Source organism: Panthera pardus, unplaced genomic scaffold (assembly GCF_024362965.1).
Source record: "Panthera pardus isolate Hobbes unplaced genomic scaffold, ASM2436296v1 HiC_scaffold_15, whole genome shotgun sequence".
In the NCBI taxonomy this organism is placed as follows: domain Eukaryota; kingdom Metazoa; phylum Chordata; class Mammalia; order Carnivora; family Felidae; genus Panthera; species Panthera pardus.
Window position 1 is genome coordinate 40,841,180 of NW_026526710.1, and position 23,161 is coordinate 40,864,340.

A 23,161-nucleotide genomic window follows, 5' to 3' on the forward strand; every position below is an offset into this window, starting at 1 on the left:
TGCTGATATTGTATCATCCCAGAATGTTTTCATGAAAAAAATTACTATCTATTTTTGTCATAGAACTGCTACTTGTAAGAATTTATCCTAAGGAAATAATGAAATAAATGCTCAAAATGTTTGAGCAAGGGAGCATTTTTTGGTAATAACGTAGCTGGGAAACAATCTCGTGTCCAATAAGAGGGCATGGATTCATGCAGTGGCTCATCAAACGTTAGAATGATGCCATCGAGGGGGCCTTCACTGACAGGGCTGTCATGACATGACATGGCACGTCTGTCCTCAGTTGTGAAGAGATCAAACTGTATGTAAGCTGTATACATGGCACGGTATGTTTACCTTGTGTATGTAAGCCAAGAAAAAAGAAAAGAGAGAATCTAAAGTACTAAGAATGCTTCTCCTTGGATGGTGGGGTTCTTGGTGAGTTTTACTTTCTTCTGTAAATCCCATTTACACTGTACTTCATGTTGATGTTCTGGGTTATTTCCTACATATACAAATCTGGCTTCGTAGCTTTCTCTCTGTGTGACCCTGGACCCCCTGGTTAATGTCTCCAGGGAAGTTTCTTCATCTGAAATTTGGGGATGAACCTAGTACCACCCTCGTAGGGTTGTTGTGAGGAATTAAGAAAGTGATATTGAAAAAACTTCTAGAACTTTTAGCACTGTGAGAACTCAGCCCATGTCAGCTATTATGTCTGGTTTTTCTTTCCCCCCGATGGGCTTGTACATAAGGACAATAAAGCTGATTGGGAAAATATTTCCTTTTGGGAAAACAGAAGAGTTCAACACAGAAAAGACAAAAGGAACAATTATTCCTGGTAGGATCTGAGATCAAAAAGCTTACCTGACATTTTCCTGATGCCTTCCATCCCCCTCATGTAAGTTTCTGACCACTTTATCCCAAGTGAGGTCGGCCCGTGAGAGATCTTTAAATGGCAACAGAATCAGAAAAATGCCCAGTAAATGGAAATTGATGTGTTTTTTTTTTTTTTTTTGAAAGAGCCTATTTTATTCCTTAGCTGATCTTGGAAACTATTTTATGTTTCTTCCCTTGTGAAACTTTTGTGATTTCAGGCATATTTTGGCTTGAAATCATGGCAGTTTTCCTCTTACTATTATTGGCAAGCATATATAAGGAAAAACTGAATTTCACAAATTCTTGATGTTTCCAATGAAAGCTCAAGTTAAATATAATGTCTCAGGGGAATCCGCAGGCCCGATGCCCCCTCTTCTCCGCAAGCTGTCTTCCAGGGCACCGGCCTCAGCCCCATGGAGTCCCGGCTCCTACCTAAACCCAGTGACCCTGGAGCCCCCCGCCACCCCCCCACCTGGCAAGCGACCAAACTACCTTCGTTTATTCTTTCTTCCTGATGCCTCTTCTTTCCCTATTCCAGTTTCTACGGTTCTCTTCACTTTTGCTTTTTCACTTTGCATTCTTCCATTACATTTCCTAACTTAAACCTAATCAGACTAGCACCTTTTCTTGTGGTCACTGCCAGCCTTCAGGAAAGATCTGTGTGTGTGTGTCCCCAGCTGCCCTCCCAGCCCCACAGTGGGAAGGTCAGGGCTCCTCCCCCAAGAGGCTCAGCTCCACCAAGACCAAGCAGACCGCCTGGCTACAGCTGTGGCCGCAGGTGGCCTCCTGGCACAGGTAGTGTGGGCAGCCCACCTCCCCAGGGCTCCTGCAGCTGCTTCCAGACCAGAGGGGCTGGGTCTCATTTCCCCCACGTCCTGCTGGTCTTGCAATTCCTACTGCTTTACACGGGCTGTTTTCTTGGCCGCGTAACCTACAGACAAGGCTGCTTCGGGCTCCTGTCTCTCTAACTCAACAGCAAGCTCCTGTGCTATTTGCACTTCTCTCTTGGACTCTCAAACCACCAAGGTAAACATTCTACAGCTGAGGAATTCCCGACTCGGTACACCGTGCATGATGTGCTCCGCTCTATATGCTTTAAGCTCCCTGAGCGATGAGATGGTATGTTTACCTTTGTAGGTTCTCAGCCTCACAGAATACCGGGCTGGAGCATTTGGTTCTTACCCCTGCCTTTCACAGTCATCCTAGCGCAACAGACTCTGGTCTCTGATCCTTCACACTGCCCCTTACAAGCAGTGTTGTGGAGCTCCCGGAGAGATGGAGGGGGCTGGGGCCGGGGAGCCTGGGGGCTGGGAGATGCAGGGCAATCTCTTTCCGCTCAGGGAAATCTGAGACCCGAATCCCCAGATCCACAGCAGCGTGAATTGAGGCTGGCGTCGGCCAGAGGGTGCGGGCGGGCAGGGCGGTGGGGCAGTTAGTGAGAGCGCGGGCCTGGGACCCGGCGGGGGTCAGCTGGGGTGTGTGGAAGGCAGCATCCAACCTCAGTGCTGGGGGAGCCAGGGCAGGGAGACTGGGTGGAGGGCAGCTGTTTTGCAAATTCCTGCATTTCAGGGGCAGGGCATCTCCCTCACGCTGCACAGGCCTGGGCAGGGCTGGACCCGAAAGGCCTAGCATTTAGGACAGGTGTGTCTGGCACCTTGCCCGGGCTGCCCCGACTTGCCCCTGTTCGCGGGCTGCTGTTTAAACTCATTTTTTCCTGCCTTCCTTTGTCCACTTCTGCCAGTCCGTGTGTGCCTCCCCACCCCACTGTCCCCACAGCTACACAACCCACCATCCGTTCACATCCCCATCCCCCAAACCCTGCTCCTTTTCAGCCTGGGCAGCTCCCATCCTTCCTGCTCCAAGTGTAGTCTTTGCACCAGCTGCACTGGCATCCATTGGGAGCCGGCAAGAAATGCAGAGTCCTGGGCCCCTGAACGCGCACCTCTCGGACTGGAATCTTCATTTAAGTCTCCTCAGCTGGGTCACGAGCGCGCTAAGACTCAAGCAGTGCCGCTTGGAGCAGTGTTCCTCAAACCATCTGTGACAAAGGACGCGTTTTATTTATTAACATTTTGGATCTGTCACAGACCAGGAAACAATAAAAATGAATTCTTAGGAAAAAGGAAATGAAAAATAAAACCTAAAGACATACAAAATACAAGGCCCATTAAAGAAATTAGATAGAGGGATGCCCAGGTAGCTCAAGCGGTTGAGTGACTTGATTTCGGCTCAGGTCCTGATCTCACGGTTCATGGGATCCAGCCCTGCGTCAGGCTATGCACTGTGTGTGCTCTCTCCTTAAAATAAATAAATAAACATTAAAAAAAAAATTAGACACAAAAGACTCCACCTTATTCTTTCAAATTGTTATAAAGGTTTCAGAATGCTTCCTCTGCATTTCTCCCCTTGTTTACCAGACAGCCCAGGGGCCACGTTCTGAAGTGTTGCTCTAAACCACGCAGGGCAAATTTTCTTCCAAGGGACCAATGCCCATTGCGTCCCATCCTCAGAAGTCACCTTTCTGTGACCTTAAGACTCTTCTTTGGCTCAGATTTGGTCGTGCAGTTCCAGATACTTAATTATTTAAGACTATAGCCCTAAGGCCTCTTGTGACCCAGATGGTCCCTTTACCCCCCCCCCCCCCTCCGTCCCTCCACTCTCCCCACCCTGCTCCGTGCCTGGTGCAGTGAACTTCGAGGACAGCCCCTGCCCTGGGGCTTCTGGCACAGTTGGCCAGTGGGAGGTACAGAAAAGTGCTCAGCTGAGAGAAGGGGAGGAGATTGAGACTGAGGCATTTTTCCCTCCCCCACGCCCCCACCCCCAGATTACAGGATCTCGGGTCTTCTATTGAGGCTCCTGGCCGACAGCTTGCTCCTACAGCTACGGCCCTGTTTCAGCTCCAGGTTCTGCTTCCTCTCCTTGCCCTTCCGGCCCGTGGCGGGGAGAGCTCTCCGATGTCGTCGCTCTGAGGTTCTTCACCATCATGAAAAGGCCTCCCTCACCCCTCTCCACTCCTTTGCAAACAGCCAATTTATTAAACTCTCCCCAAGTACTTCATTCTAGTAGGCAGTCTGTCCCCCGCTGGGCTCTGAGTGACACTCAGCACTCTGACTTGTGAAGGAGGCTTTTCAAGGGATTGAAATGATCAGAATCCCTCAGTTGTCATCTCTGAAAGAATGAAAGGGAATTATTGAGGAGGTGACTAACGGCATTCTATAGAGAATGCCTGGTGCAGAGAAGGAATTCAGTGAATGTATGTTTACTATGTGAATGAAGGGTACAGAGCCCCTTACTTCTGTCTGCCCGTTTTACAGATGTCCCTCCCATACCTAAAGCAATACATACGAGATAGATAGACACTAAAATATTTATCAGTAATTTGGAACATGCTGAAGACATAATGAAAAGTTGGGCTTTTGGTCATTTATTTGTCGGGTATTTAAACATTTAGAAAAATAGGTGGGAGGAGGAGTTGTTCTTTTCCTTGTGATAGATAAGCTCATGTGTCTTAGAAAATTCTTCAACATCTGCCTCACAAAATGCAGCAAGATGAATAATTTTCTTTTTTTTTATTAGAGAGAGAGAGAGAGAGAGAGAGAGAGAGAGAGCTTAGCAGGGGAGGAGCAGAGAGACAGAGATAGTATCTGAAGCAGGCTCCAGGCTCTGAGCTGTCAGCAAAGAGCCCGACACGGGGCTCAAACTCATGAGCCGTGAGATCATGACCTGAGTTGAAGTTGGCCGCTTAAGTGACTAAGCCACCCAGGTGCCCCTAAGTGAATAATTTTCAATAATTTCACAAGATGAAGCAAGATGAAGAATATCTTTCTTCACAGGATGAAGAATATCTTGCTTCGCACTATGAAGAATATCTTGCTTCGCAAGATGAATAATTTAGAATCTAAATGAATTTAGAATTTAAAAACCTAAGTTTCACGGCAGCTATAGCATGAGTTTAGTGCCAACATACTTATGCTAGAAACTGTTCTAAGCTCTTTTCGAGTATTAACTCATTTGATCTTTGCAACAACCTTACAAGGTAGGTTCCTCACTTCTAGAAAAGGAAACTGAAGCTCAGAGATATGCATCCCGATGGTGTTACATAAACTGTGGCTGTTGGTCACAGGTGAGCATGCGGTAGACTCAGGGTTTGCACCCTGCAGTCCAGCTGCAGGGTCATGCAGTGATGACACATGACACTTGGGTCTGTCTGTCTGTGCTCTGGCTCCATGAAATGCTCATGGCCCTGTGAGTGGTTATAACTGCTAGCCCTTGCTCAGAATGTTATCCGTCACTTTCCACAGTTGTCCCTTGGAAGGTCCATTTGAGAAATCCCTTTGGTTCCCCAAACAGTTGCACTTCTGAGGGGCATTAAAGACCAAAACAAAACGTTTGGACACTGAGGTCTGGTTTCCCTCTTTATATTGGCTACTAGGGACAAATGTTTGGTTCTGCCATGGAAGTGCCTAGAGCTTCGTGACTGGCATTTTGTGCGCAAACTTCACTATGGGCTTCACATCGCATCCCTACCAGTAACTGTCCTTTCACTCCTTTTTGTTTCGTTTTGATTTTTATTAATTTCTTTACATCCTTTAGGATTTAGAGCTTTATATCCCACCCCACTGTTTGTTTTTGTTTAAACAAAAGGGATGTAGATGGCTACAAGCAATATATTGATGAAACAGTAAAAGAAAATCACCGTTTTCATTGCTAGTACATTTGGTTGCCACTTAGAGTTAACGGTCAAGATGTATTTTACCTTACTTAATGATTATCCAAAGCCTGAAACATTTATATATTCACATAGAAATATTTCTTATTTTATAGTGCTAAGTGATATTGTTGAGTCATTTTGGAAGTGTGTGGGGAAATAGGTTCTGCTTACATAGATGGGTTAGAAAAAAGCTTAGGGTGGGGTGCCTGGGTGGCTCAGTTGGTTAAGCGTCTGACTTCGGCTCAGGTCATGATCTTGCAGTTCATGAGTTCGAGCCCCATGTTTGGCTCTGTACTGACAGCTCACAGCCTGGAGCCTGCTTCGGATACTGTGTCTCCCTCTCTCTCTGCCCCTCCCCGGCTCACATTCTGTCTTTCTCTATCAAAAATGAATAAACATTAAATTAAAAAAAAAGGAAAAAAGCTTAGGGTGGAAAGCCACCACCATGGGGAAAACGTACCTGAGGTTAGCTTGCGAGATACTCTAATGGGATCATGAATAACTTGTTGTATCACCTGCAGGAAATTACTTTCCATCTGATGCCAATATACTGTTGTACCTTGATCACAAACTCCACTTTCCCCTCAGACCCTTTGCTTCTGACACTGATTAGTGTCTGATTGTTTATCTTATTGTTAATCTGACAATGATTAGTGTCTGATTGTTTTCTCCATGTCCAATTGTGTAAAATCTTTTCTTCACATTCACCATGTAAGTAATATCTTATGAGCTCAATACATACAGAGACGAAACCCCTGTTCAGTACTCTTGTCTCTTTCTGGACATTAGCCTCTCTCGTATTCAATTCTGCATCTTCTCTCTTGCTGGACAAGAGAGAACTCCAGACTCATAGTCTGTGACAGAAGTGCACTGCCTTTCTGTAGAAACCATTCAAGCTTTGTAAGCTGCTGTGGCTCAGTTTTGAATTTTGCTTCTTTCTAAGTGAATTGTCACAGAGATGTGCACCATCAGGCAGAATGGCCAAGCATCAAAGGCTGTGTGAAGAGCAGGCCAGGTTATAATTTTCCTTTTATAATAAAGGACAAAGGGCTTGCTCTTACTCGGCTGTTTTCTTATAGTGCTGATTTGATAATGGTGTTTTTTTTTTCCCTCTAGGGTAACTATATCCTTTAATTATAAGGCCTCATTAGCTATTGTACTGTTTCATCCCCAGATATTTTTTTTCTTTTGCTCCTAAATGTTTCCAGTGACAGTAGGAAAATGATGTATGTGTTGATAGCTGAGAGCAGGTTTGTTTCTAAATATATAGGGATTCATTCTAAGTAGTCATACCATGACTCATAACGTCTCCCTGAGGCATTCTTTCCAACGACCCCTTGCCACCCACGTTGTATCTCTTCTTAGCCATTATTTCTCCTCTTGTTAAGAGTTGTTGCTTATTTTGGAGAACAGTTGGGGCTTAATAATGTATGTTCTATGCTGCAACTTCTTACTCAACATGTATTCCTATGGAAGGTAGACTTGCACAAAGAGATTGATTGCACCTCCCAAACTGGTCTGTAATCATGGCCTGGAGAAGACATATAGTCCATTGCAAGAAAAACACCATCAGCTCTCTCTAGAGATGGTTTGGCTGTTCACCAAGCATGGAATTCCTTTAGCTGAGGATAAAGCTGTTAAAAGGCTAATGTTGGGAGAAAAAAAAACAAACACACTGACTTCAGATTCACTCAAGATCAGGTTTCCGTGGGAGAAAGAGGAGTGCTGGCAATGTGCCCCTGGTGGAAAAAAGGATATATATTATGGGCTGGGCCAGTGCTTCTCAAACTTGAATGCACATCTGAGTCATCGATTCAAATAACATTTCTGACTCAGAGGTCTGCAGGCGTGACCTTAGACTCTGCATTTCTTTTTTTTTTTTTTTAATTTTTTTTTTAACGCTTATTTATTTTTTTTGAGACAGAGAGAGACAGAGCATGAACGGGGGAGGGTCAGAGAGAGGGAGACACAGAATCTGAAACAGGCTCCAGGCTCTGAGCTGTCAGCACAGAGCCCGATGCGGGGCTCGAACTCACAGACTGAGAGATCATGACCTGAGCCGAAGTCGGACGCTTAACCGACTGAGCCACCCAGGCGCCCCTAGACTCTGCATTTCTGAGCTGCTTTCCAGTGATGTCACTGTTGCTGACCGGTGGGCCACACTCTGAGCAGCAAGGGACTGGAGGACACCCTGCTTATTATCAGGTCTCCCTAGAAGCTGGAGAGCAAAGCGAAGGCTGACCTGAAAGCAGGGCGGGCGGTGGAGAAGAAGCCAGACCCCTGGTGCAAGATGAGGTCCGGGAGGAGCAGGCAAAATCTCCTAAAGGGGCTTGTGAATGATAACAGACACTATGCTAGGGACACAGTGACCCAGGGCTTGGGGCAAAGCATCCTTGCAGCCAAGGAACTCTTTATATTCCTCCTGTTTCTGGCTTTCTTGAGCATGCTACACACAGGTGTTAGAAAATCGGGCTGTGCAGTAACTTCTGGCATGGGCCGAAGCACCCAGGGAGGAGAGACCCCCTTGAAGAAAGGAGCAAGCTCCCCAGCATTAGCCCTGTCGGGCCCTTAGCTGTCCCCAACAGCAAGATGGCTAATTGCATGGAAGCCCAGACAGATGTGGACTTAGTCGGCACTTGGTTCCTTACTCACAGTGTGACTATAGACATGTTCTGCATCTTCTCCAGACTTCAGTTTCTGCATCTATGAAGCAGAGATAATATTAGTTCCAACGGACTAGGCTTATTGTAAAGGCTACCGAAACATAAAAGCCTTAGTCCCTGGCACATCTAAATCCTCAGTAAATGCTAGTCTTCCCTCTTCCTTCTCCTTTTTCTTATTATTTTAGTAATTCTATTCGACCAGTCCTTGAAGGTGGCACCTTTTGATTTTTTCTCACTTGCTGCTGCAGCCACTTGTCCGTTTTGCCTATTTCTTGACCCTGCATTTCCTGATGCTCAGGGCACTAAGCCCAGCAGAGACAGACTTTCAGGTTCTGGGACTAAGCTGCAGCCCAAGTTGCAGAGCAAAGGCTCTGGAAACCCTGGGGTTTCCAGCTCAGTGAGCGGCACTTGGCTTGGTGCCCCACTGCCCCACTGCCATCGGGACATTGCATCATACCTTAGCCGCTGGGTCCTCTCCATCCCCCTTCTCTTTCCCAGGCATTTGTGATGGGATTTCGAATTTCGACTCTGGTTCCAATGTGTGTGGTTTCCACACATCCACACATCCAAGTGCACACATCCAAGACATCCAAGCGGTTCTTGGACACTAGCTGGGTGTCCTACAATTCAACTCAATTTTGACACAGTCTTCCTGGAAATGGATAGCATCAGATCCCACAGGTTAAAGATTCAGTCCTATAAGACTGTGCCCCACCCCCACTTCAGGCCCCAGTGGCAAGTCTAGGTTGTCATCTGTGCTTCTTTTTTAAAATCATTTTTTTTTTAATGTTTACTGAGTTTTGAGAGAGTGCACATGCGTGTATGGGGGAAGGGCAGAAAGAGAAGGGGACTGAGGATCCCAAGCAGCCTCCCGCAAGCCCGATGTGGGGCTCGAACTCACAAACGGTAAGATCATGACCTGAGCCAAAACTGGACGCTCAATGGACTGAGCCATCCAGGTGCCCCATCACCTGTGCTTCTGACCTACCAGTTACAGATTGGAGGTTCTAGCAACTCCCTCTTCTGGCTTGATTAATTTGCCAGATTGGCTCACCGAACTCAGAGAAATGTTTAATTTGCTAGATTACCAGTTTATTAGAAAAGGATAGAACTCAGGAACAGGTGGATGGAAGAGATGCCTTGGACAAGTGTGTAGGAAAGGACGTGGGGCTTCCATTCTCTCTCTGGGTGTGCCACTCTCCCCAAAGCCTCATGCGCTCACCCACCCTGAAGCTCTCTGAACTCTCTCCTTTCGGGTTTTTATGGAAGATCTATTACACAGGCACGACTGATTAAATCACTGGCCACTGGTGATAGATTGAACCTCCAGCCCCTTTTCCCTCTAGAAAGGTCGGCGGGGGGGGGGGTGGGGGGGTGGGGGGTGGGACTGGAAGGTCCAACCCTATAATCATGGGGTAAGTTACTCTGGCAGCTAGTCCCTGCCCCTGGGTGACCTAGAGGCTTTCCGAGAAACCTCATTAATATAACAAAAGGCACATTTAGCTCTCTTATCATTTAGGAAATTCCGAGGGTTTTCGGAAGTGTGTGTCAGAAACGGGACAGGACCAAGTATGTATTTCTTATACATTACAATACCATAGGATCCCTCCTATGTCTTCTGGGACTTCACATTCTTCTTGGGGAGTCAAATTCATGAAAAAGAATTAGTGTGCGTCCTGATAAGTATAACTACCATGGAGATGATGCCAGCAGGCCAGGTCTGGGGACCCAGAGGGCGCCCTGCGGGACCAGGCAAGAGGGTCCTTGGCTTTGCATAGGATAGAAATCAAATTTGAGCCAGCGGGAAGTGAGAGCAGAGTTTATTGAAGATATAGAGCAGATACAGATGGGGCTTCAGGGAGACTCAGGAAAGGAGCCTGAGTCTTGTCTTTGTTCAGTCTCTGGGGGTTTTTATTGAGGATTGTGGCCTGGTGTATGTGTCCTTTCAGGCATTCAGGAACCTGTTAGAACAAAGACAAAGGCCCAGGTGTTAGTCCTGGGAGTCAGGGGGGCTTGGCATTGAGATGTTTAGGCCGGTGGTCTGGAATGGCCTATGAGAGCTTTGGCTGGTCATTCTCACCTAGTCCTTCCTTAGATGTTATCTATTCTAGAGAAATCATTAACTCCTGTCCCTTACAAGGAAGTCATACACTATTTGCATTGTGAGGCGTGTAGAAAGTGGGGTCGGGGTGCACTTCCTAGCAAGAATCAAAGCAGGAAAAGGAGCAAAAAGTAGATTTTTATGGAGTCCTTGTTTCCCTGTCTCAGAGGGCGAAAGCATCTTTGTTTGGTATATTTGGGGAAGATTTCACAAGGAAGCAGCCTTTCCATTAGTCATTCAAAGATAAATAGGTTGTTGGGCCAATATTGGCCCTGCTCATAGTGCAACCAACTATCTTGGTTTTCTGGGGATCGAGATGTTTTCTGGGATGTAGGATTTTCACCAGTGAAACTAAGACAGTGCCAGGAAAACCAGAATGGTTGGTCACACCGACGAGTCCATCGTGATCATCTGTCTGGGCCTTAGAGTCTTGTTTTCTTTTAGCAGTTCTCTGAGAGCCTGTAGTCTGTGGTTGGGACCCTGACGTCAAATTCTAGAACAGGGAGGGGCTCTCTGCCTGGAGTAGTGGATGGCTGTCAGAGTCTCTATCCTTTTGTCCTACTCTTGGTGTTGGGACTTTTCTTGATTACCCTCTTCTGGATGAGCCTGTCTTTAGGTCAGTGTTTCTCCAAGTTAGTCTTAAATCCCTGTGCTCAGAAGGGGGACCCCTGCTTGGGAGTTAATGTCATCCTGAGATTCTTAATAATTTTATGTTTGAGTTTGTGTTTTGTAAGTGAAGTCCAATAGGACAATGGAGGATATGCTGGCTTATGGATCATCTTCCAGTCTGGACAGGTTCTTGGCCATCTGCTCCCCTAAGGCCTGGTGCTTCCATATCTCCTACCTTCTCTTCCTCCTCCCCGTCTCCCCCCTGCCGTCCTGGCTGGGGTCTGAGAGCAGGTGCATGGAGGTTTGGCTACATGCACACCACGCCAAGGAGGGGCATGGCAGGGCCACCCCTGTCTCAAGGCACTGGAGCCATGGGCAGCTTGACAGGAATGAGTCTCTCGCCCATCCTGCATCCAGGTATCAGGCACATTTCTGTGGGGAAATTCTAGTCGCTCAGGAGTCGCCCGTCTGTGTGGGTTGGGGTAGTGTGTCCATAGGAAGGGGAGATTGGCCTCTTGTCCTTGCCCAGAGCACAGTGTGGTGCATTGTATCAACCCAGCAGTTTTAGGGAGGAGGATTCTGGTGTGTACACAGCCAGTGGCAGGGCAAAGTCCCCTGGCACCTGTGAGGGTCTGCTCTCACCCAGGGACGATCTTCTTGCCCAAGGGAGTCCAGCATTAAGTAGCAAATAAAAAATCATGATTGGCCAAGAAAGAAATTATGGAAGGAAGGAAAAAGTGTACTTTAGTAGTGTTAAAGGCACCTTTTTTCTTGCCTTTGTACAGGGGCTCGTGTGTTTTCCTTTTGCTTTAAGCTCTGTTTCTAGGCCTCACTGCAGACCTACTGAATTAGAGTTTCTAGAATAGTATCTGGGAATCTGCATTTTAAGATGCTCCCCAGCTGCTTCTAATGCACACCTAATTTTGAGAGCGCTGCAGTATCCTACCGTCCCCCAGCGTGGCTGAATGTCCAGAGTTGAACACTTACTTCTTCTCTCTGGTAGAGTTGCCTTTTGTGTCCACCGTGGGTAGTGTGGGCAAAAGGAGAGAGAGCTCAACTCCTCTGAAGTCTCAGCTTCTACCATTGACTTCCAACCTAGCAGGGGCTGTGGGGCCACATTGGTAGGACCCGGGGTCCTGTAAGCATCAGCACCTCTGCAATTCTAGCTAGCCAGGATGTCCAGTAGAGCTGCGCTGGGCCATGTCTTTGAAGGGAAGCATGGTCCTGGGACCCGACTTGGTGTGTGATGCACCCTGTTCCCTCCCCGCCTCAGTGGTGTTCCAGATAGTAGGGGTTCTATTGGTTTGTGTCCCCATGTGAGGAGGGTGTAGAGACGAGTCCACCCTCAAGAGACGTCTGGCGTGAGTGAGATGCAGATTTAATCCCTGAGATTCTCTGTTGATTGTCAGCTGCAGTGTAACCAGTCTATTGACTGTCACCATTCTAATGAGTGTGACTGTGTGTACATGGGCACGAATACGTGTATGTATTCATACACGCGTATATATATTCACACACGCATGTATGTATACATATATACACACACGTATACTTTGTATAAATGTGCTGTGACATCTGGTTTGATGTCTTCCATATTCACGAACTTTATGTTTTTTGAAAGTGCATTGAGACTGTATGTGTGTCCATTTCTTTGCGTCTGATCACTACGGCAGGGTTGGTGTTTGTACAGTCATTAGTGAGATGGTCTTTCACATTCATTTAATTAATGGAATGTTGCCTTAGGGGAAATCATATAAAAGTATAAATGAGGTGTGTGCTAAAAGCTGCATCAGGTATTTAGAACTCGTGTTGCATTTTTCCCCCAGAAAAAAAAAAACATGTTATAAAAAGGACTTCCTGAGCTATGTCTTAAAAACCCATTTAGTCCCTTGTGTAGCTAAAATGGCTGTCATGTGCCATGTTTGCAAGATGGGATGGCATTAACGTTATGGTATAATCCTCCCTTTCTGTGTAGCTTTTGGGGCACAGGGACAAAGGTGCCTTGGGTTGGGGAGAGGCTTCCGGAAGGAAGAGCAGGAAGGGGAAGGGAGTGGGTAGGGGTGGACCCATGGGAAATGAGAGAGGGGGTGGGTCATCGTGCGGAGGTTTGATGATGGAACTTGGGGCTCTACCCACCCTCCACCCTCAGACCCACCTTTCTAGAAGGCCTAGTCACTCACCCCACCTACCATCTTCAGACTCAGACCTCGTTCCCACGAGGTGGTGGTTGGCATTGAGTGGGATGGGTCCTGTGGGCATGGAAGGTGTCCCCACCGACCACTCCCCCACCGCAGTCCCCTTCTCTGCCAGCGTGCAGGGTGGAGTATCATTGCTCTCACATTCACCTGGAGCCCATTAGCTCGGGGCCACTGGCTCCGGTTTCTCGGCTTAACCTACATCTGCCGTGGCTGTGTCTGGTCACCCTGCCCTCTTCCCTCAGGTTCCACCCCACATCCTGTCTGGGGCAGGCTTGAATCCCTGCTTAAATTCATAACTGTGTCTCGCCTGGGGGTGGATTTCAGAAATTGACCCAAGGTTACTGACTCTGGCAGATGCTGAGATGGGCACAGAACCCACTTTTCCTGACAGCCATCAGGCGTGGAGCCTGTCCACACTCCATCTGCTGCCCACAACCTCCCTTCACCCCATTGCACTCTGACCCTTCACACCCAGGCCTCTGCCTACCCTGCAGCTTCACAATGTGCCATACATTTGTCTGGCTATGAAAGTGCTTGCTGTGGTCCGCAGGAGCCAGGGCATTTGAGTGGGATCCTTTGGGACACAAGAGGCCATCTCGTGTTCAGATCTGAGAGCTCAGCCAAGAGGCACTGTTTCCATACAGTGAAGGTGACTTTGAGCTGTCCCGTTTTATGCCAAGTAAGTTTTGGCCTTAGGGTTTTGGCCACCTACCAGCCCCACCCTCATCCAGGCAAAGTGCGGGCACTGCCCTGACCTAAGCTACGTGTAGCCAGAGGATTCCTGTTGCAGTTCCTGAGTGGGCAGGATAATCAGACACCCATCCTGTATTCACTAGGCCATGAACACTCTAGCTATGAATATTTATTTAGTTATCCTGTAAGGAGTGTTTTAAAGGAAAAACAGGATGCTCCAGAAAGCATAAAATACAGAGGTCTCACTAGAGAGAAGGCTTCGCTGAGACCCATGGATTAAAGAGGAATTAGCAGGCTCCGGCGGGGGGGGGGGGGGGGGGGAGGGGGTGGCTGGGATCAGGCTTCACTGGGTCCTGCTGAGTTGAGAAGGAGGTGAGGTCTTTCAGGTGGTGTGGAGCAGATAGTTGTAATGTGGGTCTGAAGTTTTCATGAACGTCTGGGCTAGAGAAATAAATACCGAGAGTCATGGTATGATGTGGGGATAGTGTTGTATGAGTGAGGAAAGACTGAGATCTAACCCTGGGTGAGCTGGGAGTGAGTGAGAGGTGAGCAACGGACAAGACAGTGCATACTCTTACAAGAAGTGCTCTGTGAGGGGAGGAGGGGGTTTGGATGGAAGGAGAAGCTTTTCCTGACTTCGAGATGGAAGAGACTTTAAAAGCTGATGGGAAAGATACAGCAGAAGGCGGGAGGGGACCCAGAGTCCTGAGGAAGGGATTGGCTTTAGACAAGAAGAGGCTCCTCCCTCCATTGGTCCAGAGGGAAAAAGAAGATGTGTAGTTGCAAATGGCTCATCGATTTGCAAAGGGAAGGGAAGGCAGTCCCTTTCTGGTAGTTCTCATTTTCCCTGTGAAAGAGAAGAGGTCACCTCTGAGAGTGGAAGGAGCAGAGGTGAGGTAGCGGGAGGGGTTTTCAAGAGCACGGAGAATCAGGCTCAGAGAATGGGCAGAAGCAAAGGTTTCGCACGGTCTGACCCATAGGCAGGTCTGCAGAGGACACAGCTGTGGCCGAATGCCACTTGCGGCAGCAGGTACTGATGAACAGTCAGCCCTGAGTCTGGACTCTGGACTCAGTACACCTGTGCTGGGGTCTGCAACTATCCCTAGAAGCCAGATGGTACTGCCATCTTTGTTGCTTCCAGAAAGAATTCTTCATTGTCTGTGCCCCTACCTCTTTCTATCACTTGCTCTAGGAGTAAAATCTTGGAAGGAGTCTTCTGATTAGCTGAGGCTGGGTCATGTACTCGTATTGCCTTACCTGCCACAGGAGTCAGGAAGCTGGCATTTTCAGCTTCTAAGGTTAGAAGGTGCATTCCGTTCCCAGCCCCAGATTCATAAGGTGGGAAGGGCATTCAGGTCCTCAAAAGTCTCAATAAACATAAGACAAATGCCTGTGACGTGGCTGCCTCTCCACTGCTACTCTGGACGGCAGGTCCCAGACACCCGGGAAGCAGCGTCCTCACCCGGGACTGGCTGTGATCTTTCTCAGGGTGGAGATGATGCCGATGCAGATGCACGGTCTCTTCCTTTATTTGGGTTTGTTGTTGTGACAACCAGGAAAATGTCTCTTTACATTCTCCACACACCCCAGCTGGTGGTACCATCCCCTTGGAGAACCACACCAGGGGATTTAGTGTTCAGGAGGTAAAGACCCCTTTTGGCCAAAGGATGAGTTCTAAGAATATTTAATCTGTAGCCCAGCTGGTCTGAAATGACATGTCAGCTTAAACTTCATTCTGTTATTCTTAAGTTCATGTAATAAAATCTAGGTGACCACCATTATGCTCTACAGACACTTACAACTGTTGTCGAAAAGGTTTCTGAGGTGCCCTGTCATCAGGAAGATCGTTGGATACACAGCCAAAAGGATAATTTTAGCCTTAGGTAAAACTATGATATAGCCATGGTTGGTGAACTTAAGAAAGAAGTAACAGAGGAAAAGGGAATACGATAGCCCATAAGAGTAGGAAAGGACCATTATGAGTACAGGCCCAAAATGTTACAACTCTCTAGGTAGAAAGATATTTGTCAAGAGGAAGAGCCTGGGACATTCTGGAGGGTGTGATCTTTTTTTTTTTTTTTTAATTAAATTTTTTTTTTATTTGAGAAAGAGAGAAAATGAGTAGGGGAGGGGCAGAGAGAGAGAGAGAGAGAGAGAGAGAGAGAGAAAGAGAGAGAGGATCCCAAGTAGGCTCCACACTTAACCTCGCAGCTTGACGCGGGGCTTGATCTTATGACTTGGGGATCATAACCTGAGCTGAAATCAAGAGTTGGAAGCTCAACCGACTGAGCCACCCAGGTGCCCCAAGGAGGGTGTGATCTTTATGAAAAGTGACAGTCACATAGTTTGGAATCTGATTGAAGACAAATCACCATGACCGAGAAATATTTTGTTGAAGCCTGTATAAGCCATTTATAGAAATCAATCTATTTTCAGGAATCACTGAGTCTAAAAAATTTTAACCAGATTCAAGGAAGAGTTTGATGACTTAGTCTTTGGTAATTAACAATGTTGCATTAGTGAAACCTCTTTACCTTGAAAGATCCTGACTGTGAAATTTCCCTTGTTCTGTATAGTTTGTCAGACAAATTCCTAGGCTGCTTTTCAGTTCAGTGAGTGAACCAAATGCCACGGGCAGTTTTCTTACAGAAAACTCCCTGAGTTTTACAGGGAGAATCAGGCCCTAGACAAAAAAAAAAAAAAAATTTCGGACAGTTAGAGTAACCAGAGCAGGATAAAATATAAGGTGTTACTAGGAAATTGGACCCAGAGTTCTTAGATTCCAGGGGGCTTCAGCTTATTTAAAACCACCACCATTTTGTAAATTGTTACTTGTAGATAAAATGTTCCTGAGCAACATATGCTAGTCTCAAATTCTGCACTTTGAGTCTACTTGGGGAATAATGCTTAAAGTCCACAAGGACTGAAAATCCTGCTCTACAGCATTAATCATTTTTTTCTCCAGAGTTAAGAACTCACCAGAAATAAGATACAGATGCAAGTGTTTGACCTTTTCTCTATCTTTCAATTTTTTTCTCGAAATCTTCCATTAAAAAAATAGTAGGCTTGTCATTTTCCAAGTTATTGGAGTGTTCCAAATCTTTAGACTCAATTTTGCTTTAGGGTTGCTATTTCTCAGGCTATTGTAGTTATTTTTAATGAGGAAATGAGAGACTTGATTCTTCTCTCCTTTCCACTTTCTACCCCTGTCTTTGCCTCCTGCTGACTGGAATTTTAATTCCTTAAAAAGAACCCAGGGAAACATGGTTGTTGGTATTTAAACCCTGGGCAGGCTGTCATGTGGGATAAAGAGTGGAGATCTGTGTTACTCCAAGGCAGGGGAAGTGGACTTAGGAGAGAAAGTTTTTGACAAAACACCATGGAAAGATAATGGCTGGAACTTGTCAGCAATGCTGTGGGTTTCCTCTCAAAAAGAGATTCTTGGGTGAAGGTTCTTAACCTGGGTGAGAGGTTGACCTAGGGACCTCTTGAGTCCCTTCCTGTAAGTTTCTGAAATGATCCACGTTCCCTCCTCACAGGTGAGCAGGTGCTTCTGGGAGACAGTAAGAGGCACGGAGGGACAAAGTGACTTTTCTCCTGAGCACAGTCTTTTTGATGGTGCCAGAGACTGGGTTTTTCAGCCCCAGGTGATGATAAACTTACAAGAAAGGGGTGACTTTGTTCTGCCATTGGCAGATGTGTTCTTTGGACCATGATTAAAAGGATCCTTTTTTCAGGCCAGCTGAGTTGTGTTTTCATCATTGGCCTTGATTGTTTTATGAGGATTATATTTCATTTTGTAAGACGTTCTCAAACAAGGTTACCAAAATAGAGTTTAATTTCACTCGATCTGCATTTTTCCTTCGCAATTAACATTTTTGTCTATAGAATTAGCTCCATAGATAAGCTTTCTAAATGGGCACCAGACATAGAAGAAGTTTAATGGTTTTGTTCCATATTTTGGGCCTTACTTTTCCTAACTTGTATTCGTATTTTTACATGGAGAGTGGGAATGTTTATAATTTAGCTAATAGAAACTAAATGTTTGAAGGTGCCTCTTCACAGGTTACTGATTAATGACAAAGGTAAAAAGATAATGATGGGGGAAATCGGGTGGACACCTCATTAGACAGAGGATCAAACATAGCATCACTGATAATAGGACCACCTGGCATCTTGTGCCCCCTGGCGTGATGCCATGAGAAGAAAGGTAATGCAAGAAGTAGTCTTGCCAAAATGCTTAACCAGATCATGAGAAAATAATCAGGCAAATTCAGATTGTGGACCCTTCTGTGACAGAAAGGACGTGGACTCTTCTTAATGCCAATGTCAGGAAAGACAAAAACCATGGGGGGACTGCTCTAGGTTATAGGACACAAAAGACTTAATAGGTACATGATGCATGTAATCCTGGATTGGAATCCAATGGGTATTGTTAGGAGAATCAGGGAAATTTGAATATGGACAGTGTGTTAGATAATGTTTTTGTACAAATGGTAAAAATTTCTTAGACATCAAAATGTTGAGAGTGTGTAGAAAAGTCCATGTTCTTGGGATATACCTGCTGAAATAGAGGTGAAGCATAATGATGTCTGAAACTTACTTGCAAAGATTCAAACACAGAGTGTGTGTATGTGTGTGCGTGTGTGTGTGTGTGCATGTGCACGTGCAGAAAGAGCATACGTGAGAGAGAGCACAAGTATGGCAAAATGTTAACGTTTTGTGCATCTGATGAAAAACATATTGATGTCCATTGTACCATTCTTTGAGCTTTCCTGGAGGGTTGAAAATCATGCAAAATAAAAAGTGGAAAAGTGAATTAGAAATTTTACTCCACTTTGTGGAGCAATATGCTTATCAAATCCTAAAGCTGTTAGAGCAGACTAATTTCATATCACAAACTTAAGACTTTTGGTGGAGGGTGTGCTATCTAGTTGAGCGAGAAGCTAATTCCAGATATGACTTTAGATACATTTGCATAGCATTTTGCAATTTCGCGTGTCCCATTTATGAATTTCATTTCAATTCAACAACATTTATTAAGCACCTATTCTGAGGCTACAGGAGTGATTAAGACACAAATGTGGGAACAACAGATGAAAGTGAATATATGCCACAGAGCATGATAGGTGCTCTTTTAGATGAGAACATAAACTTTGTATGACATGGATGTTATTGCTTCTTATTTACTTGACAAATATTTTTTATGATCATTTTATGTTACTATTTTATGGGCGAGGACATAAAATCTCAGAGTGGTTCAGGGAGGTGCTTAGAGTCACGTGCCCAGAGGGTGGCAAGGCAAAGGATTCAGTGCAGGGGGTTGGTTCTCCTGCACCCTTAGCAGTCCACCGAGCTTGGGTACTAGCTAGAACACTTGGGGGTTCACCTCTGCCTCCTGAACTTGGAGGCAGCTACACAACTTTAATATCCATCCGTCCATGCATCTATCCACAGTATTTATTGAACATGTACTACATGGCCATCTGGGAAGGCCCTGAAATCATGGGCTGTAGTGAGCTGGAATCTCAGAGGCTTCAGAATGGTGAGCATTGGCAGAGAAGCAAAGGTCAGATGATGCCATCTTGTCTCACCTGCTCACTTTAGAGACATTTGAAGTCAAAGTGCCTCACACTCTACCTATTATTATTACCTGCTTCTTTTTTTTTTAATTTTTTTAACGTTTATTCATTTTTGGGAGACAGAGAGAGAGCATGAGCGGGGAAGGGGCAGAGAGAGGGAGACAGAGAATCTGAAGCAGGCTCCAGGCTCTCAGCTGTCAGCACAGAGCCCAACGCGGGGCTCAAACTCATGAACTGCAAGATCATGACCTGAGCTGAAGTCAGACGCTCAACCGACTGAGCCACCCAGGCGCCCCTATTACCTGCTTCTTGAAACATTATTTAAAAGACTACTTTGTATCTCCAACTGATTGATCATGAAGTTCAAGGCCTCTGCAGCTCATTCCAAAATCACATGGAGAAAAGACTACAGCTCAGTTCTTCCTGGTCATTTCTTCCTCCTTATCTTTGACTCCCAAATATTATTTCTCTGAATTGCACAGCTCTGCCCCTGCTTTTCTGCTTCTAGAGCTTTCATAGTCTGGCACTTCCTAGCCTCATGAAGGGCCCTTGTTTACGTCTGTGAATCTCATAAGTCACTCATGAATGCTTTGAAGAATTGTGAGTGATCAAGGAACAAGCATAAGTAACTAATAATGGGAGTTTAACAGAAGGAGCCCTTTATTTATTTATTTATTTATTTATTTATTTATTTATTTTTAATGTTTATTTTTGAGAGAGAGAGAGACAGTGTGAGCAGGGTAGGAACAGAGAGAGAGGGCGACACAGAATCTGAGGCAGGCTCCAGGCTCTGAGCTGTCAGCACAGAGCCTGATGTGGAGCTCGAACTCACAAGCTGTGAGATCATGACCTGAGCTGAAGTTGGACGCTTAACCAACTGAGCCACCCAGACACCCCTGGAAGGAGCCATTTAAAAGGCACGTGATTTTAAATCATCAAGTAAAAAAAAAAATAAATTAATACCTGTTGGCTTGACTTGAATGAACCGAACTGCAAACCCACTTTGGGGACCACTCACTTTGCCTTGCAGTGACATTTTGAATCTCAGAGGACATTTGCTGCAGAGCTGGAGTTCTCAGCGAGAATTGACTGCAGGTTACACAGCGGTGGTGGTGATAGAGAAACCATAGGGTCTGGTCATGCAGATGGGGTCAGAAGAAACAAAGTGCACCCTAGCAACAGTCGGGGCACTTAAACATGCGTTGAGGAACCTCAGAAACCAGTTCCTAAGATGAAAATGGAAGGGATGTCCCATTCCATGGGCACTGGAAGACGAGTTGGTAGGATCAGTAGGCTTATTAAATTAGACCTGGTGGCAGGCTTCTAAAGGTTGGCAGGTGGTGGGGGGAAGCACACTGAGGCATGTCTGCACTGGCTCCTAGATTTGGAATTTTTAACTGCTGTGCTTGCTTCAGAGGGAGCACAATCCAGGTCAAATCCAATCCAATGAAATCCAAATCAGAAAGAGGGAGAACAATCCAGAAAGAAAGGAGACATTACCTTGGAACAGAATGAAGTGAAACAAAAAGAGTATCCCTTCTGAGCCACCGAGACTGTTTTATTTATTTGAGGTTTTCAGTAGCAGAAAGTGCAGCTTTGGAAAAACCAATGCACTCAAATAATCCTCGAGATGTATTATAACATAGCTCCCCATCTCCAGGCTCCCTATAATGGAATCTTAGGGTGATTGGCAATAATGGTATTTGGAAGTTTTCTGATAATTTACTCCCTCTAGGATGAAACAGGTCAACTATTAAGTACCTCTTAGATTCTATGGCTTAGCTAATGATCAGTGAGTAGAATACACATAGGCTCAGGATTTTAGGCCTAGAATACTTGGACATGTTACTTAACTTCTTAAGAGAGAATGTTTGTGAGGTGTCTCACGTAGTACCTGGAACATAGTAACTGTTAGATCATAAACTATTAAGTAAATATGTTGTTCTTTGCGGTGTGTGTGTGCTATGATTGTGGAATTTTGAGGGAAGAGGTTAAGAATGCTTTGAATGATTCCTGTATCCAAAAATGTTTCCTTTATATCCTATCTTACTCATATCTAAAGGCGGTCTTACTTTGATGTGGCCTAAGAGATATGCAAATAGTTTTCAGGGAAATACATTTGTAGTGATTTTCCAAACTTGGAGTTTTGGGATTTCCTCTGAATTTCTTCACTATGTAATAATGGTATGTGTCTTTTGGAAATTATTTCTATCTTTAGAATAGATTATGGTTTTCAGAATACCTTACAATTCCTAATCAGTTTTTCTCCATGAGGTTGGATCACTTATTTCCAAGGATCAGTAAATAATCTGAGAACATTAATCTGAGCCAGTGAAGCGGCTTTTTTTCAAGATCAAAGAACAAGTGTTTGACTGGGACAGAACTGCCTGAATTTAGGGTTTTCAAGTCATTGGTGTGACAATTCTTCCTTCTGCAGAGAATAAACCAAGGGGCTTCTTAGGGCAAAGGGTAATCTCTGTGACCAAGAGCAGTGGTTCTCACAGTGTGGCTTGGAACCCTTTGAGGTCCCCAAGACCTTTCAGGAGGTCCACAAGCTTTGAGATCCTCCCCTTTCCTATAACAGATCTATGTGAAGCCAGATTTTCTTTAAATACTTCAATCAAAACAATACAGAAGCAGTGTGAGAATCCAAATGTCTTCTATTAATGCACACATTTAAAGAGGCTTTAAAAATGTAAAGTGAAGCCACTACTCTCTGTACAGTTTTTAAGTTTTGGAAAAGGTAGTAATTTTTTTTTTATAAAAATATGGTGTTTATGTTAACATATAGTGGGTTTATTATTATTTTAAGTGAATTGGTAATAGATTTTTCAATTTTCTCTGCTTTTATATTTAATATGGGTACATTACCAAGAGATATAACCCATATAAACAAAAGCTTTTAGAGGTTCTCAATAACTGTAAGAAGTGTGCATGGGTCCTGAGACTGAAATTTGAAAACCATTGTCCCAAAGATTTTGGCTTCTGGTACCAGGTTTGGAGCATTTACAACTAGCTGCTAGTTCTAAGACTTTTTTTTTAAGATTTATTTTTGAGAGAGAGAAAGAGAGAGAGAGAGGGAGGGAGGCAGAGTACTAGTGGGGGAGGGGCAGAGAGAGGGAGACACAGAATCTGAAGCAGGCTTCAGGCTCTGAGCTGTCAGCACAGAGCCCGATGTGGGGCTCGAACTCATGAGCCTTCGAGCCGTGAGATCATGACCTGAGCTGAAGTCAGCTGCTCAACCAACCGAACCACCCAGGCACCCCTAGACTTTTTAATTTTTTAAAATATGTGACTCTTACCATATCATTGTATGTAAAAAAATATAAAGAGGAAACCCCCTTATTTTGTCCCTAAGAAATGAAAGGATCTCACAAAGTCTGAGTACTGCCTCTTTCTCTAACTAGACACACTCATTGTTCAAATTGCTCTATTGGGCTAGTTAATAAGGTGGGGGAATCCTCTTCTGAGAGTCACTGTTGGCTCTGTTACTTGGGGTCAGGGAGTGCGGGGGGTGGAGAGCATGGGGGGGTAGAGATAATCCTTGTTCCTTGACATGTTAACATATTTAACACCTGTGTTTATTGTCGTATCAGGCTCTTTGGGAAATACATAGACTTTCAGGGTTCAAAATCCAAGCCATATAAGTTTTCAGGGAAGGGTAAGAGTAGATTTGCAAGAATGCCTGAGGTCCATTGTGGGAGGCATGTTGCGATTCATCAGGGGGACGGCAAAGAAAGGACCAA

The 23,161-nt window shown here is 45.3% G+C and overlaps 1 protein-coding gene across 2 annotated transcripts in view; it reads left to right on the forward strand.

Annotated features, from left to right (window-relative positions):
- Positions 1-23,161, forward strand: part of LAMA3 (laminin subunit alpha 3) — a 272,359-nt gene that overhangs the window by 49,862 nt on the left and 199,336 nt on the right. The window lies entirely within an intron of this gene.